Source organism: Ambystoma mexicanum, chromosome 8, assembly GCF_040938575.1.
Source record: "Ambystoma mexicanum isolate Mex_15411 chromosome 8, UKY_AmexF1_1, whole genome shotgun sequence".
NCBI lineage: Eukaryota > Metazoa > Chordata > Amphibia > Caudata > Ambystomatidae > Ambystoma > Ambystoma mexicanum.
In genome coordinates, this window is record NC_090929.1 from 230,834,641 (window position 1) to 230,854,215 (window position 19,575).

At 46.6% G+C, this 19,575-nt stretch overlaps 1 protein-coding gene across 5 annotated transcripts in view; it reads right to left on the reverse strand.

Moving 5' to 3' along the window:
- Window positions 1–19,575, reverse strand: part of RABGAP1 (RAB GTPase activating protein 1) — a 3,038,993-nt gene that overhangs the window by 2,781,295 nt on the left and 238,123 nt on the right. The gene's annotated exons all lie outside the window — the stretch shown is intronic.

The following is a 19,575-nucleotide window of genomic DNA, read 5'->3' on the forward strand; positions in this document are numbered from 1 at the left end:
TTGCAGACCCTGTCCCTACTGGGGGGAGGGGGAGGAGATAACCCAAAGGGTCTCTACTACACTTTTTGGGAGACGCAACAAGCTCTGGGAGCTGCAAGCACTTAATGAGCACAGAGCTGATGAAGGCGAAAAGGGACTTGGCTACTAAATGGCAAACGGATGAGATGCAGACAGTGGCAAAATGGAAGGAGGAAATGGACCACTGTAAAACTCTGGAGGAGATGGTCTTTAAGCCCAGAGGCTGCCCAGGGACATTTCAAAGGATATGGGGGAAAATGAGATTTGGTGGATGATGAATTAGGAGAAAAGGCGACCGGGAGTGGATCATACTCTAAAATGGAACGCCACAACGCACAAATTTGCTACGGTTTCAGTAGCGGGAGGGCAGGAGGGGCAGGGGGGCGGGATGGGCAAGGACCAGAGTAACAGACACAAGATGAAGGGAGGGAAATGTGGGAGATCACTGTTGTACTAGTGGGGATCAAATACCGGAATATGGCAGTGAGTATGATCCATTGTTTATGTTCCAAATAATAACAAAATAAAAATGATGTATAAAAACAAAATTCCAATGTTCTAATTAAGCTTTATAGAACAGGTCCAAGGGTCGCACCAGGCGTATGGTCTCTGAATGCACAGTTAAAGGCCCAAGCGTAGCAAGAACCTAAGTGTAAGAGACCATAATAGGAAGTACAGCCTGAGGTCTGAGACTAAGAAAATGTTACTCACCGTAGTGACTTTAGTGCTCCTAGCCTATAGTCCCCTTTCTTCCATACTTCTGGGGTTCCCCTTCGTGGGCATGGGAGCGGAGCTCTTTTTTACAGGAGCACTGAAAAAGAACAGAATTCCTTTAAGGAATTTTCGTGTATAACAATAGGAGAAGCAGCACTGGCAAAGTTAGTCCCGCTGCACCGGTCAGACCTTGGAGCTGCTAGAAGGGTCACCTGAACTATGAATCTATTTATTTGGGGGCGTATGGAGGAAAGGGGACCAAGTAAGCTACGTGATTAACATTTTCTTATTCCTACATCGCATCCCCTTTCCTCCATACTTATGTGAGATTAAACTGCATTAGGAGATAAACTGCATTAGATAAAGAAAATACTCAGGAGGGCAAAGAATAACTCTAGCCAAACATGTTTCGAAGAACTGCCTGTCCAAATCCAGCAGACTTAGTAGCTGTATCCATTCAGTAATGTCAGATTAAAAAAAGCAGATAAGGAATACCAAGTAGCAGCTTTGCAAATAATGTCCCTGGGGACAGATCGCTGAAAAGCAATGGATGCGGCCTTTGCTCTAACAGCATGAGAATGTAAACCCTTGAGCTCAGTTATCTTTGGAATTTTGTAGGCCTCAACAAAGCAAAATACAATCCAGAATGTGACTGTAGCTTCAGATGCTTGCACACCTGGTTGACTACCACCAAAAGGTCATAAATAGGCTGCCTAGTTCCTGAAATCATTGGACCGATCTAAGATGCTGACTCACGTCTACAGTGTGCAATGTCCTTTGACCTTAGGTTTGAGGAGAGGGAAAGAATGTAGGCAAAACTATTTCCTGATAGGGGATACATTTTAGGCAAAAACCAATGGTGCGTCCTGTTCTTATGAAAAACTGTATAAGGCTCTGAAGCCAAGAGAGTCTGAATTTCACTAATTTTCGAGCAGAGATGACTGTTACTAAAAAGGCTGTTTTCCAAGCAACTAATCGAATGTCAGCAGTGGCCATTGGTTTAAATAGCTTACGAAAAAGGGCTGCAAGCACTACATTACGATCCAATACAGGGTGAGGTCTAGTAACTGGAAGATGTAGATGAAGAAGACCTTCAAAATGCCTCTTTATGATACGATTGCCTGTTGAGATTCGAAGATGTGAGCCTAAATGTGCGCTGATGCTACCAAATATGACCAGCATTACTTGATGCAAATCAGGTATGACAAGTGATAGGATGTTATCGAAGGAAGCCTTGCACAGATCTCATGATTGTTCTGTAGCAAAAAAAAGTCCACTCTTGATGAACTTTGTATGGATGACTTCCTGGCTGAGTTAATTATAGAATGGTTTTGATCAGATCATCCCAGGACGGACCAGGATGTTGATATCAGCAATCGATGGGAGGGATGAAACACCTGCCCTTCCCGCTTGCTCAACAGATCCTTTGTCACTGGAAGATGGAAGAGGACCCCCGTACTTTAGTCTCAGAAACTCCAATTACCAAATACGGGTCAGCCAATCGGGTGCTATCAGAATTACAGTACAGTTGATGGTACTGTTGAATTTGGTCAGGACTCTCGGTATGAGAGGCAGAGGAGGAAATTAACAGAACTTCCATGATCCAATGAGATATGGAGAACATCCCACAGAGATTCAGAATCCTGACCCATCAATGATGCAAATATTTGCAGTTCTGTACAGTTGAGCACAAACCCACTAGAGGGACTGTAAAATATCCTGCATCACCCAAGTCTTCAGCTTCCACTTGTGGTTTGAGTCCAATAGACTACAGAGTTTGTCCACGGGTGTATGCAGTGTATTGAGAATGCCAGGCAGGTGAAATGTTGAATTCCCCACTCCCAGATCTGGCTAGCCAACTCGCGAATGGAGAAAACATTACTGTTGTACTGTCCATCCTTATAAGAACAGACGAGCTACGGAGGACTGAGAGAAACAACCTCAACACCTTGAAGATAACTAGTAGCTCTAGAAAAAGTATATGGAGCTCCTTCTCCTTTGAAGACAAAAGAGCATGTATCTGAAGGTTACCCAGAGTCACACCCCACCCTGTGAGTGAGGAATCTGATGTGATTGTGAAAGCAGGGCAAGGGCCTGGAAAGGAATGCCAATCCATACATGTTTCTTGTCGTTTCACCAGAAAAGGTCTATTCTTAGGCCTGAAGGAACTGAAATCCTGGCAGACTGTCCACCTCCTGGTTCCAAGAGGCTTAGAGGTGCAGTTAGAGGAGTCTCATTTTGAGGTGTGCAAAGAGCACACAAAGAACAGACGCATCCATAAGCCCCAGAATATGTTGAAACAACAATGCTGAGGTTTCTGGACTCAGGAAATGAGAGGTTGCAAGTCTGATGTCCTGAATTTTCTCAGAGCTGGGAAAAACTCTCCCCACGTTAGAGTCCCGTCGGAAGCCTTTACATCTGATGCGCTGAGATGGAATCAGGCAAGACTTTGAAAGACCTAGGTCTAACAATAGGTCGAGATGACGCTAAAGAGATGTTTGTGCTTTTTGAAAAGTCGTTCCTCTGACGATCCAGTCATCTAAATAGGGATGAGTGTGCAAAATGGAGGCCACCAGAGACATTTGTTTCGTAAAAACTCTTAAGGCTGCATTCAGCTGAAAGGGAAGAACCTTGTGCTGAAAAGGGCAACTTGCTAAAGAAGTATAAAGAAGTGTAAAAACATCTTGGGTACAGAGTAGATTGGCACATGCAGATAGACCTCCACTAGATCCACAGCGCACAGCCAGTCTCCCCGGCAGAGGACATTTTAGATTTGTGCTGGAGTAATCATCTGTAATTTCTCTATGGGTAAGGATAGGTTAATGAAGGAAAGATCCAATACCATCCTCATGGCCAGCTGGTTCTTTTTTGGAATGGTAAAGAGGCGAGAACAAAATCTGCTGCGTCTTTGAGTGAGACTTCTTCTACTGCCCTGATTTGTAGAAGGTTGGAAATCTCCAGAAAAAGTACTGTCAAACCCAACTGGAGGAGTGGGGAACTGGTGGAATCGGCAAGCGATAACCCTGGTACATGACCGGCAATCCACAAATCCTTTGAAAAATGGTACTCCAGCTCTGATGGAAATGTGCAATCCTAACACCTACCGGGGGACGAGTGGATTCAGGGGTGAGGGGGGGGACGTCCGGCAAAGCAGGGCCCAAAAAGCAATGAGGTGGATGAGGAGAAGAACAAGTTACTTACCAAACTGGTAACGTTCTTTCGACTGGATGTTCCTCCAACGTATTCCTCATCTATGACATGTGATGTCCACAGCTGTGCTGCTTCAGAATTTGTTTTGGCATAGGCCATCCTTGCATCTATGGCGTCGGGTCGATGTCCCTCGCAGGTCTCAGTCGAGGATGACGTCGTAGGACATTATAAAGTAGCACGCAAGGCGGCCGTAGCCTCAGTTCATGTTTTTACCCCATCACAACGTGTGGCACACATGCGGAGAACACAGCCTCAACTGCACTTAGGCTTGCAGGACGTAAGCTGTAATGGCATGGGAAATTCTTGAGGGGTAGGCTGGGAGGGCAATGAGGAATATGTTGGAGGAACATCCAGTCGAAAGAACGTTACCAGTTTGGTAAGTAACTTGTTCTTTGAATGGATTGTGTCCTCCAACGTATTCCTCATCTATGACAGCCTCCCAAAAACAGTAATAATTTACATTCTTCCCCTATACAGACGGCAGGAAAGCCTTCAGCGCTAGCCTGATGGCTCTCAGCTCCAAAAGATTGATGTGAAGTCTGGACTCTGATGGAAACAAACCACCGTTGATGGATAGATCGTCAGCATGAGCTCCCCACCCTGTCAGGGAAGCGCCCGTCACCACTGTGACATCCGGCCATGGCTGCCAAAAAGGCTCCCCTTTCATTAGATTTGTCTCCTCGGCCCACCTGTTAGACCGAAAATGGAACATGAAGGAGATGCAACATCTTGCCCGAAAACTGGGCCCATTGAGTTCGTAGAGCCCACTGAAGGGATCTCATTCTCAAGCGGGCCTCTGGCACCAGAAAAATGTAAGATGCCATGAAGCCGAGCAACCTTAAGAATTCGAAAAGCCGGAAGACTCTGGGTTTGTTGACATTTTGTGAACATCTGAAGAATGTGATGAGCCCTCACCTTGGGTGGCGAGCACATCCCCAAGGAGGTGTCCAAAATGCCCCCTATGTACTGCAGCCACTGGGATGGTGTCAAAAGAGACTTCTGGTAGTTGAGGGAGAAGCCCAGCTTGTGAAGGGAGTGGCAAGTGACGCCGAGATGATCCAAGGCTTGTTCGGGAGAACGCGCCCTGATCAGCCCATTGTCCAGGTAGGGGTAGATGTGAATCCACCCCTCTGCGGAGATGCGCTGCCACCACCACCAGGAGCTTGGTGAAGACCCTCGGGGCAGAAGTGAGCCCGAAAGGCGGGACCCGAAATGGGTAGTGGGATGCGCCAACTGCAAACCAGAGGTATTTTCTGTGCTTGAGATGGATCGGCACATGAAAGTAAGCATCCTGCAGGTCCAATGATACCAACCAATCCTGAAGTTGGAGGGCCTGAAGGATCTGGGAAAGAGTGACCATCTTGAAATTGTCCTTCCTGAGAACCTTGTTCAAGCATCGTAAGTCCAAGATGGGTCTCAGTCCCCCGTACTTCTTGGGTATCACAAAATAAGGGGAATACCAACCCTTGTTCCACTCTGCCACAGGCACCAGTTCTATAGCGCCTTTCTCCAGCAGGGCGAAGATCTCCTACAACAGGAGCCGATCAAGAACCTTCCAAGATTGTTTTCCGGATGGATTGTCGCGAGGCCATTGGAGAAAAGAAAGGCAGTAACTGTGGGCGATCATATGGCCTGCCATTCTTCGAGATGCTGCGACAGCCTGCCCCCCACCGGAGAACCATGAGTCAGGGTCTTAGAGTTGTTTAGAAGGGGCAGCGGCAGTGCTGGAAGGCAAAGAGGCAACTGCATGTGCGGCTTCAGCACCCCCATCTCGTCTTCGCCCACCACGAGTGCCTCTACGGAGGCCCCTTTGACTGGGCATTCCTTTGGGAATAGCAAGGAGTAATAGCGAATGGAACCACCCCTCTATTGTTGTGCCCAAGGACGAAAAGGCAGAGGTTGTCTGACAGCCGCGCCCAAAGATTTGGTGGCTAACTTGGAGGTCTGCAACTTTTCAAGACCCTCGTCAGCCTTGCTGCCAAAAAGATGCGACCTGTCAAAAGGAGAAGATGGGCCTGCACATCGGGTGCAAAACCGGACTTCTGCAACCACACAAATCTGCACATGATGGTGCTCGTAGCCATGGACTTTGTGACAGAATCCGCAGTGTCCAACCCAGATTGAAGGGATTCACATATGGCATCCTTGCCATCTTTCACAATAGCTAGAAAGCCATCCCTTTCCTCCCCTTTGGGAATATGCTCTGCCGCAAGCGAAACAATTCCACAGGGTGTGCGAAAAGTTTACCATGGCACAGGTGGAGTTGGCCGATTTCCGGGCCATACTCCCAGCAGCAAATACCTTGTGCGCCCATCCATCCATCCATCCATCCATCCATGCATTTATCATCGCTATCCAGAGGGATGGTAGGGTATGCTGCTTGCTTCGAGGTAGCCGTAGGGGCCTGAAACACCAAACTCTCAGGAGTGGGGTGAGTGGACATGTAGCCGGGTCGCTACTGAATGGGCGGTATTTCCTGGAAAAAGACTTGTTAACTATCCGGAATAGACTCTGGGGAAGTCCAAGTAGCAATCACCCTTTTTTGTAAGGCCACATTAAATGGCAACACCTGGTCAGTGGATGGACCCGGATACAAGATGTCTGTAAAATCATCCTGATCATACTCAACTTAGGGCCTGGACCAACCCAGGTACTCGGCAACTCTCAACATTAGTCTCCTATAGGCGGACTTGGCATGCTCACCAGGCTCGGGTTTCCCAAATTCCATCTCAGGAGATGTGTCGAGGCAGCTGGCCTTATGTAAGGACTGACGCAGATGCTCAATTCGACTGTCCTCGTCAATGAGACATTCTGGAGCATTAGGCGTTCCATAAGGCAGACCAAAAGGAACAAAGTCCCCATCAGACCTCTCCTCATCATCTTCCTCAAATGTTTAGGAGAGACTGGAAAAACTCCTTCCTAGGGAGAGGAAAGCACTTCTCATCAGGAATAGGCTTCACAGATTTAGCAGGAGCCTTCCTTGGAGGTTCCAGAGCCACAGGGGCTTTCGACGGCCAGCAGGCACCGATGTCATCAGCGTCGAAAACGGCGCTGAAGGTTTCGAAGATCTAACCCCAGGTAAAGGCCCGACGACTAACTCGACAGACATGGCACCGATGGCGTTAACACCTTATTCGACAGCTTCTCAGGCTTTGACGGTTTTGAGGGAGACGAAGACCGCAACCTGGACCTGGCACGTCTCTGACAATCCCCTGAAGCCTTTTCCGAACAAGACCTCGAAGGCTCCCCATGTTAATCGCGCCGACTGCCCAGGCATCGGACCAAGACCGTTCCTTGACTGCTTCAACCGAAGGCGCGGATGGAACTGTGCCGTGAGACTGAAAAATGTGCTCCCGAAAAGCCTCCCATTCCTCGGGGGTTGAGGATTCAGTTAGGCACAACACCTTTTTCGGGTATCCGTCATCCGAAGAGGACTGGGAAGGCGAACAGTGACGCTGCTTCCGGGACCAGCTCGACGAAGGGGACGAGTGGCGCCAATCACTCCAGGACCTAGATCTTCTGGACGTCTTCCAATGAGGAGTCTCTCGACTCGTTGGTCAACATACCAGCCGATTTGGTTTTACGGGGTTTGGAAACACGGCCTACCTTTAATTTCCCCTTACGCTGCCGCAAGGCCCTGGAAGTCAACGACTGGCACTTTGAGCAGTCGCCTGTGGCATGGTCCTTGCCCAGGCACCACAAGCAGATACGGTGCGGGTCTGTGATGGACTTCTTGGACCTGCAGTCCAGACGATTCTTGAAGCCAGACCACGGGGATGTCGGGGTGGAAGAAGACAAATCGTACAATACAAAGTTTAAGACACAAGGCGCGCCGAGTTCTCGAAGCAAACACGTTTGCGGAAAAAACAGAACTGATGCTATGGGTGCCGTGCGTGCTACTTCTAGCACCCGATGAGGTCACCCTTGACGCAGGCCTCCGAGGGGCATCGACCCGATGCCATGGACGCAAAGACACCCTCTGCCGAAAACATTTCCAGGGTCAGAGGGACACAGCCTGTAGCAATGAAAGGTAAGTAGGGGTGTGGGTGGGGGCAGGAGGTTAGTGTTTGGATACATTTGGTGTTGTTTTACCGTGGATGGAAATGTACAAACAATTGTGTAACGTACATTTCTCATGCAGTCATTTCCGTCGCAGACATTTCATCTGCGGTAAAACAACCCCAAATCTCTGTCGCAGTTGTGTACCATGCTGCTGGAATAGATTACACGATGAAAGGAAAACTGCGGGAGTAACAAGCTGGGGTGCGCTTAGTCTTTGTTAATAATTCAATGGTCAAGTGCAGCAGCAGCAACATACGAGGTCCCCCTGGTCCTCCCTATATCAATGTCAAAAAGGAAGATTGTATACAGCGCAAAAGACTCCTAGTCAACATTTCATCAATGGTAATAAGAATTTTGATTCTATTGTAAGTCCAAATAGCATCTGAACAATTAAATGTGGTTTATTGGTGTTCCAGCCACAGCCGACACGTGTTTTGACCAATCGGTCGTCCTCAAGGCGGTTGTCATCCAAAATTACAAAGATTTTTTTTTTTATAAAAAACAATATACATTGCCATATGTTAATAACATATGGTCCACATTGAAAACAAAATAAATGATAACGGTAAATGAAAATGTTTACATTCCATATTGTATATCAGTAACAGGCAGGGTGGCCAGAAGCAGAGGGATGAGATAACAGCTTATGGTCGGTTCATTCATCGACAATTTGTCTCCAAATTTACCATCCCTTGTGCTCATGGTGTGCCATCTAGGGTTATTGTGTGCCAAATAAAATTGGGTCGTTAACAAACCATGTGCTTCATGTCATAGAAACTCTACTTGTCAACAAGAATTGGCATGCATAATTTCTACCAAAATTGTATTCATGTATGAAGTGCCAGTTTCAGCCTGTAGGGGTTTCTTAAATCCCTATTTATATTAAATCCTTACAGCCCTTTGCAATAGTCTTAAGTGAATCACCTCAAATTGGTGAAGGTTGTTAACATGTGGTAATGTATAATGACAATAGATTAGGATGTCTTGATGATACCTTCTTCGGATCCTGCGTTTGTGGGATCAGTGCCCCCACCCCCAGTGGTGTTTACTTTGTGGCCAGTCAATGGGTTGTGGCCTTCCACGTATATTATTTGTTCAGTATGACCTTTCTTTTTGTTTTTGCCCTTTACTCAGGTGGTGGCGTGGCTCTGTTATGTTCCAGCTATTATCAATGTTTGTACAGGGGGGGCGTCCTCACACGTGGCTCCCCTTATGCTCAGAGCTTGTGGTGCCCCTTATATTGTATTATGAGGTTCCCTGGGCTTACCCCACGTTGCCCCGGGCAGTCCAATTGTGCCCCTGTCGGTTCCTTTCTGAGCTGGCGTTGCAATCCTCCGTCCCTGATGTGGAGGCCAGCTTTATCGGGCTTTCTGGGAGCTCGTTGACCTCTGGTCTGGCCACCCTTCTCCTGCCGGCTGGTAGAACAGCTTGCTGTTGTGCGGCGGCACCGGGGTACTCGCCCACCACCGGTTTGTGTCTTTCCTTCTTAGGGCCTGTATCTTCTCGAAGGGCTATGCCCCTCGCATGTGCTGCCGCCTTGTGTTGTGGATCGAGAGTCCCCTTACCTCTGGTGTGGCCTTCTCCTTTGTGGTGACGTTCGGCTGTGTTTGGGCCCTCTGCGAGGCCCCTCCCATGTGCTTTCACTCGCTGATGCCAATGCCGGCAGTGGCTCTTCGAGCTCCCAAACCGGGCCCTGCTCGACTTAGTTACCATTGCCCTTTTCCAGCTGTGTTATCTGGCTTCTGGGACTCTCCTAAAATGACTGCCTGCTTCCTGTAGTCAAGTGGGCTGTGTCCTCCTACGTGTCCGGTGATAGTTCGTACTGGACGATTCCCTTTTGTCTCTCAGTTTGGGCCTCCGCTCCACAGTGCCCCTTGATGCGGGGCTGGGCTCCCCTGCCGTTTTATATGCGCCGCCCGTCTTCCTGTGCCCTTCTGCCCCTGTCTCGCCGACTGGGTAGAAGTCCCGGATGGTGACAGGCATCCCATGTGGCGGACCCTCTGATCCGCTTCGGTGGTCTATGTTCCCAGGGGTGGCCGATCCCACTGAGTTATCCATGGAATTGCAGGGCCCCACTTCCTCAGCCCATCTTCTGCCACATGGGGGTCCGCTTAGGTTATTTCCCCTTTATCGTGCACCCAAGCGGGCTGGGAGAGCCTCTTGGTCAGCGGTGGAACAGAGCTGCACGAATCTGTGGGATTAAATACAAGTACCCAGGGGGTGGTAAGGGTATGTCTATGAACAGCCCGCTTTCCTGGCCCTTCTTTACTAGGATTTTTTCAGTCATCAACAAGCTGTGTGTGCAGCGCAATATTCAAGGTAATCCTTTTGCCCCTCCTTAAACCATATCTTGTTTCTATTGGCTTGTTGATGCTTACTCACAGGGGTATAATAGCCACAAAAGCCTCACTCTACCTTCCCCCTCCATCCAGCTCCATGCTGTTAGAAGCAACCACCAGTTTTCCATTTGAGAAGTCCATCGGAACTCTAACATAGTTAGCCGCCTGGCTACCACCCAGGACCCAGTCCTGTGTAAGGTCAGTACTTGACCAACAATAAGAGTGAACCAGAGTTTTAATTTGTTTGTCCTTTTGTCTTCAGTATCTTAAAAGTTCTATCTATGGCTTTTATACACTGCGCCCTGACATTACATATGGTGTTGTAACCATAGTTCCCCCTCCATCTTTCACAGGGGATACTGTACCTTGGTTCCATGAAGATGGCTGTGACCCACTGTAAAGCCGAAACGTCCTGGGACTCTTTCACCTTCCGGGGTTGTTAGGTCCCCTTCTAATATCTTTGTTTTGATTTATGTCAGTGACGTCGATCCATTTTGGTCACCCTTTAGCCTGGCTTTTGTCAGACCTATCCAAGGTCCTGTGTTTAGATCAAAAACAGGTTATGTTTGTTCTATTTTAGTGAGGTAAATGTGTTCCTTACCTGATGTTTATATACAGTGAATTATGAGAAGAACAAAATGTACTAAATACGAGAAGAAATCAGTTTGTATATGTGTCTTTCTCAAAGAGTGTCATCACACAGCATATCCATGTATGAATTTATTTCGGTTCTGTTTTATGCCCTCCGCACAATTCCTCATGCATCATGGTTTTCTGAATGTGCGGAACAATTGAATTATTGTATAATGCAATTCCTGATTTTCCTAAAAAAGTGATAAAGTGACTGAGGTTAGTAAATAAAAACTACTCCCAGTCTCACATAAGCTAGCGCACGTGTATTTTACTCGTTTGTATGTACGCCTACCCTTTTGATATGCACACATAAAGCTACAGTAGGGGATTGGATACACCACAGATTAAATTTGCATTTAAACATATTGCAAAAAGCTTTGACTCCCATAGACAGGACACCTCCCCTTGTTTGTATTTCATACATAGATAGCCCTTTGTCCTGGTCTATTTTTGGGCTTTCCCTCCCGTTTACTCTGTGCACACATAAGAGGCAAGTAATTTAGAGGGCGACTCCCCATCACAGAAACACAGCATGCTCCCTGGGCGAGTGGGTGCCCTCCTATCTCTAGTCCTGCCCTATTCTTCTCCTTTTTTTTCCTGGGTGAGATTTGTTCACCCGTACAGCATGAAAAAAGGGGTCTGCGGTGAGGAAAAAAAAAAAAAGACGGGCCATGGATACATTGGCAAAAGTGGCCCCCTGGGGGGAGATCCGGGCGTGGTATACACTTCCTCCTGTCAAGGATTCGGCTACCATGGCCCCACCTACTGACTTAACACACATGATGGAGGCTATGGCCACTTTGCGGCATTGAATGAGAAATTGGACGATATTACGGCTAGCTTCGCCTCCATGCGCTCACAACTGGCAAAATAAGTTGTACGTATAAATGAAGCAGAGAGAATCGGGGCAACAGAGGACAAAGTGCCGGTACTACAGGGCACTGTAGCTACACTTGTGAAGGACATGAAATTGGTTAAACATAAATGTGCAGATTTGTAATCACGATCACGGAGGAACCGTAGTTTAAAATTGATCTTTGGGCATGCCCGAGTTTAGGTTGGGTAGTTTGTATGAAAGGGGTTGGAAAACAAGGAAAGGTCTTGGCAATGGGGTACACAGGTACTATTGACCCAGAGGGTACAGACATGGTAGGCAGGCAGGTGGCCATCAATGCAGCATTGACAGATTGTCATTGTAATGCAGGTGAATGTAATGTTCTAGAATGTTAGGGGGTTGGGGAATTTTACAAAATCATGGAACTTGATGGCCTATGTGAACAGACATAAAATCAATGTTCTCCTTTTGCAGGGGAAACATGCTAAGGAAGGGGTTTGCCGTAGTATAGGCCCATCCTGGGGGAAGAGGGGTGAATACTTTACCTCCAACTCAACCCAATCAAGGGGCGTCCTGACACTCATCCATAAATCTTTGAAATATACTGAGAAAAAGGTATACATTGACCCGGAAGGGAGATAAGTTATTGTACATTGTGTTCAGGAGAGGACTGAACTATTGCTGGTGAATACATATGGGCCAACATTGACTCCCAGGCTTTTATGATGCAACGGTGGGCATACTAGCTGGTTATGTCGGGGTCCCTATTATATGGGGCAGTGACAGGAATTTGATTCTAGATCGCGGCACAGATAGGAGTGGCCCCAATCAAGAACGGTGGGCAGGTTTTACACCATATGGACTCTTTGTCCTTGAGAGATGCATGGCGTCTTTTGCACCCGCATGCTCGGGTATACATTCTACGCCTCAGTACAAGACATGTCCTTGCGTATTGATATGTTCCTAATATGCAGCCTGCTTAAGGTAAAGTACTGAGTAGTGATATCTTGCCATGTACCCTGTCTGATCATTTCCCCCGTGGTACTGTCGCTTACGACGGACAGCTCCTCCACATTGGGGAGATCATGGAGTTTCAAATCCGAAGCATTGAAAGATAGTCTTTAAGGCAGAGATCAGGTCAGACATTGAAAGTTTGTAGATGCCACATCCCGGGGCATAAGATAGAAGGCCTTCAAAGTTTATATTCGAGGAATGGCGATCTCTGGGGAAGCAAAAGTCCTAAAGACCATTAGAAGGGATGTGCAGACATGCAAAACTAGACTTAAGGAGCTGGAGGCGGAATACATCCGTTCACCAGACCCGGAGGTGCTTATGCAAACATCTGGAATTGGAGCAGTTTAGAGCCCATGCTTTGAGGGAAGTCCGTTACCTTACACGCCCCCTGGCGGCAAGGAAGTATGGGGAGGGAGAGGCTGGGGAGGACATTGGCTAATTTGGTAAACTCAAATTGATTGTATTTCTGACACGCAGGGGAATCCCAAGTGGACAGATCGGGATGTACTTGAGGTATTCTGTGAGTTGTATGCTTCAATATACACTGCAGCCCCTGCGTACGGGGAACAAGCCATCCACTCCATGGTGGAGTGGGTACCTCTCTCACGGTTGAGCGCCCAAGCCAGAGTCAATCTGAATACCCCCCTCTCAGTAGAGGAACTCATAATAGTAATTAGGGATGTACCCAGGGGTAAGGCTCCTGGTCCCGATGGCCTGACAGCAGAATTCTAACATGAGCATGGGGTTCTATGCCCCCTCCCCCCATCTTCTTGAAGTCTCGGAGGAGTCACTACGCAACTCCCTGCTACCCGAATCACTACGGAAAGCCAACTAACACAACAAAGAGGTAAAAAAATGTTTTATGTTTTAGCCTACTCAACAAGCATCAGCCCTCAAAATAGGTGATAAACCTTTACAAAACACGCAAAAGCTTGTGAGCAGCACTCTAATTCAGAAAAGAGCACTATACCTTCAAAATCTCAGAGGAGCACAAGCTTAAATAAACATCTCTGATAGTCTGTAGGAGAATTCAACCTGCTATCAGTCACATAAATTGTCAGAAAATGATCAATTTTACTCATAAAAACACAAAAATGAAATTCAATTATGAGAGAATACAATCAATGATTTATCAAATAGTACATAGTCGTACATATAAATAAAAGACTAATACATAAAAGAATAAAACGTGGAAGTAAACAATTACTTATACTTTACACCAAGGCTAGAAAATGGAACCAGTGCAGCCTTGTCGTCGAAAAACAAATTTCAGTTCACAATGCACTTGTACAAATCGCTATTAATCTACTCACAGTCAGACCGATACATACCCACTCATCCCAACAGGTTTCATTCCTCACACACTACACATACAATAAATTCAAGGGAAATTCATCAGGGAAACCGTTTGTCTGAAAATCACGTATGATATACAACATGGATCAAGCCACAACAAGTAATGGCTTTGTTTAAAGGTTGAATGACGCGGTCTGCACCTTAATTATTCAATGCAAATCCGTCCAAACTCGAATACAGCTCCAAACGTTACTGCATCGAAAGAGAAGATGAGATTTGTTCTTGCCTGAAAGAAGTGGAACATCGGTATAAATAAACCCTATGTCCGTGAAATAAATTCATATTCACAATTAGTAAATCAATGGTGAGCATCTGTGGTTTTAATATTTCAACCACATAAAGTATTCCATAAGCTGGCTCAAGGCATAAAACAGCAACTGCCGTCACACTTTCTGTACTTGGGTTAACGTGTGGAAAAGAATCGACAGGATGGAAACAGTGTCTTTCTTTGACTATACACTTAGATTGTGAACGCTTATACTTGGATCAGAACGGGGCATTCTGGTACCCACTAGGGGATGAACTTCATATCTGTAGTGTGAAGCATCTAGGCACTGGCGTTAACCCACTGAGACAACTATGCTGCATATTTAGGCCTAAGGCTTGGTGTACATACATAGAGCTACATAGAACCTATTCGAAGAGTGTAGCAAAATGCTGCTAAGTGGTGCCTCATAGATAGATGGCCTGCTTAAGAGACCTTCTGTGCTTGCGAGGAATTCACTGCAAAAGCTTTTCAGCTTGTAAACAGCTATTTCTTGCAAGAAGCTCCACTGTGGGTAGACATTAGCCCAGCACGGCTTTCCACCACGCTTCGCGCTGGCAGGTGCACTGATGAGGCTGCATTCCAGGGAGAGTTTCCCAGAAGAAAAAAAAGGAGGGGGCACCGAGCGCTAAGGAGAGTGGAAGCTTTCCAATAAAAAAACATGTTTTGCGCAAAGAGGGTTCTGCTAAGAAACCTTTAGAAAGTCCAGTGTGTCACATTGATTGACGGGAAGGCCTAATAAGAAGCACTTAATGGACTCTTCCTGGGCTGTTTAGATCGTGCACGCAAAACAGTGACCGGTAACCAGCCAGCACTGAAGGGCAGAGACTCTTGGCAGTCACATCCCGCCCCCGTGTAGGCTTAGTGGGGCTAGGCCAGTCCCAGAGGGTGAGGCGCCAGGCACAAGGGCGGCGTGGATCCTAGATATGACGAGATCGCGCCAAAATCAGCGATTCCTAGGAGCGTAAGAATATTCTTGCAACTCACCTGTAACCGATAACCTGAATTGCTCGACTTGCACTTTAATCCCATTTTATTGAAAACTGCTGCTTAGATAGAATTAGCTTGTTAGTAAATAAATGAAAGTATGAAATCTTGTGTGAGTGGGTTTCTTCCATTGTGTCTTGCATAGTTTTGAACCTGTAAGGGGGAGTGTTAGGGTGTTTTGGTGCAATCAGGGCTGGTCCTGGAATGAGCAGATACCCTTTTCACTACAGTATCCCACAATACATCGCTATTGAAACGGAAGCTGTGTTTGTATAGCAGAGTCGATGTTCATACAGTAACCCAGAGGGCTAAGCCCGTTGAGACACTCACCCGGGAGCAAGAGAGCACTAAGATGAATAGCAGTGTAGTTGTCATCGCTTTGAATGGATGGGAGCGGTGGAACACAATGGTAAGCAGCGGTATGGTTTACGTTGCTGCCGGTAGATGAACTGGCAGCTATGTAACGATTACTACATCAAAAAGGGAAAACCGAGAGAAGGAAAACTTGTTGAAAATGCCACAGAGGAAACCACTTCTACAGCTGTACTTGTGAAGTTAAGCGTAAACTCTATGATCACCTGAAACATGCGCCAGATACGGTTCATACAAAGATGGTAACACGTGTGTTCTCATAGAAAACTGTTAACTCTGCAAGTCCTCTGTCTTGTTGCCTACCATGTGGAATTAAAGAGACAGACCAACAATGTCAGAACAAAATTAAATAAATACCTATATTAGCCTGAACAGGCATGCAAACGTTTGACGTAAATCACCAGGAAAACTCAGAGCTGATGGTCAGTATACACAAGTGGAACTGGAACACTTCACGTCTACTGCAGATTGAGGTCTAATCCAAAACGGTACTACACCCGGTGTTTACGAAAAGCAAGTCACGTATCACTAACGGCAGACGCGTTGTCCATGAATTGCCTATGAAAACAAATTGCAAAGAAACATTGTGTTGGCAGCTAGACTGTCATGTTGGTACGGTCGGCGGTGGTATGCAGGAGCCATTCAACGGGCATACAAAGCATAGCTTACCGTATAGGAATAGTAGCAGAGCCAGAACAAATCTGTCTCACGGTCTCGGCTGTGTAAATCAGCGCAGGAGACAAGCAACAATCTCGTTCCTGCTCGTCAACAAAGTGGCTGAAGGGGGGGGGGAGGAGGTGGGAGTACTGGCGTTCTAATTTTGTATCGCTGTGTCGCGAGTACGTCGGCTCACGTGAATGGTAAAAATGCCATTGGAGGAGGAGTTATCTAGTTCCGCTCATGATAGGACCCAGTCGTAATACATGAAAAATACCAAAACGGGTTAAGAACGTCCATGTTGACGTGAAATAAACCATCAGTTATCTGATGTGTCCCATGGAATATCAGATTAACCTTAAATCATGTTGTACATGAAAATAATTATAAAATCGGGACTCTAAAACAGCCAAAAAATGGTGGATAGGGTCGCCGTTTTCTGTAATTGACTTCAAAACATACGTGAAACAATAAAATAGTGTAAAAAAATGGCACCAACAGATTAATGGCTAACAAGGACCGCAGTACTCGTCAGTGTTCAATGGTTAGAACGAGTCATCTGGCCATACTGAAATTCGAATCATGGAAAACGATACTGTAACTAACTTCACCCGACTCGCATGGGAGGTTTGTAAATGCTGCAGTCAAACTGTCCAATACAATGTGTCATTTAACCCATTGATCGTTGTTTTCGTCAGGTAAATTAATCATTGTTCTTTATTGAGTAGCAATTTCTTGTCTCCATTAGCATCTGAACTGGGGTCAAGTTTCCAAATCACTGTCCATCGCAAATCGTCCAATTTATGCAGATGCTCAACCCAATGGTCAACCAAAGGGGCATTTTGGGTCCGGTTGCGAATGCAACTCTTATGTTCACCAATACGTATTTTTATTTTCATTTCTGTTTTGCCAATATACAATTTATTATATGGGCACCAGATGCCATAAATGACCATGGTAGAATTGCAATTGGTCAGATTGTTTTGTGTCCAAGGGGTCGCAAGCACCAATTTCATTACTTTTACATGTCGAACCGCAGCTCACACAACTGCCGCACGGGAAATGGCTTGTCAATTTTGGCATGCCCCACTGTTCTGGGAGCGTAATCTGTTTAAATCGGGGCCATACTGACATTATTTCTGGTAATGCAATCTTTTAAATTAGCACTCATACTCTAGTATGGGGCTCTATTGGCCCCCCATCTTCTTGAAGTCTGGGAGGAGTCAATGCGCACCTCCCTTCTACCTGAAGCACTATGGAAAGCCACCATAACTTCTGCTAATACGTGATAAACCTGGCAATGAGTGTGGTTCTTATCGTCCTCACTCTCTCATGAATGTGGATGCCAAAATATACTGCAAAGCCTTGGCGAACCGCCTCCTTCCACTAATGCCCCATATAATTCATGGCGACCGACCAGGCTGGTTTTGTTCCGGGCAGGTCCACATCTCTCAATATCCGACGTTTGCTTAACGTCATGGCCAGGTTGGATCCCTCGAAAAGGCATTTGATATAGTCTCATGGGAATATCTATTTGTAGTTCTGGAAAAAATGGGTTTAGGCTCTGAAATGATCTGTTACATCAGATTATTGTATACCGGCCCGTTGGCTAGAGTGCTTCTTAACTCATGTGTGTCTGAGCAGTTTGCCCTCAGGAGGGCTACTCGGCAGGGTTGTCCCCTGTCCCCCATTTTGTTTGCTTTGGCCATCGAACCAATGGCAGACCTGATACGTGATCATCCCAAACACTAGGGCATCCGCCTCAACACCCCCCCCCCCCCCGAGATTATTTTATTATACGCGGACAATGTACTTCTTTACCTTGGAGATCCACAGACAAACCTAGATCCAATTCTCTGTGATATCATGCAAGTTGGCGCAGCCTCTTGATTCACAATGAATTACTCCAAACTGAGATTTTTTGCCTTGATACCCAGTCCTAAACAACCGCAAGAAGAGTATACCCTCAGATGGGCCCCAAACAATATTAAATAGCTGGGGGTGGTGTTATCTAGGGATGGGCCAACCCTTCATCTGGGTAACGATCTCTCTCTCTGGAGAGGCATATGGAAGGAAGGCTAAGCAGGTGGAAGCACAGGAAACTGTCCCTGACAAAAATGACCCTCCTACCCAAGCTCCTATATGCATTTGCGAACATCCCTGTTTGGCCTGGTAAATTCTTCTACAGGATTCATGGGTCGCTTGCAGAATACTTGTGACACGCAGGTGCCGTATGGAAAAAATGGGCTGATATGAATCTCCCTTATGAAAAAGGGGGCCTTAACACCCCCCACATTGACCAGTATTGGTTAGCGGCGCAAGCACAATTCGCCACTGCTACTGTAGTGGAATGGCCCCACCCCATATGAAGGAAGAGAGACTGCCGGCGGGCAAGTCAGACCTTAGAACGCTGATCGTGGATCAGAGTTATAAGGATGACTGCCTGTTCGACCCGGTGTCCGCCACAGTATTCACCTGGCGCTCCATTTTCTCCAAGATCGAAGAGACGTGGCCGTACTACAAGTGGATTCCCCTCTGGATATTCTCTGGGTTGGGCCCCACATGGAACAGATCCGTAGTTCTGCACTGGGAACGCCTGGGCTACAGTGTATTGGCAGATTTGTTCCCAGAGGGGAGATTTATCACTTCAAAGACATGGTGTCAGGAGCATGCAAACACAGCTGTGGAGCTAATACAATATCATTGTATCCGCGCTGCGATTGCGGCACTGTGGCCGGACAACCCCGTTAAAGCCCCAAGAGTGTGCAGAAATGGTATATATAGTCAATTCCAGTCTGAGCAGACGGCTCCTTTCCACAATTTACAAATTGGTTCTGAATAAGTTGAAGCCCTCTTCATTAGCGAGGCTCCATCGGTCCGAAAACCTGGGTATTGAGCTATCAGACGTTCAGTGGAAGCAAATGTGTATGCACACCAAGAATGCATCCTTAAATTTTAGATACAAATTCATGCAATTCAAATTGTTGAATAGATTGTACTATACACCCTGGAAACTGGGTAAAATGTATCATGGGGAGGACACCTTTGCCAGAGATGCCGCTCACATGACGCAGACCACATGTACATGTTCTGGAGTTGCACCCATCTAGATT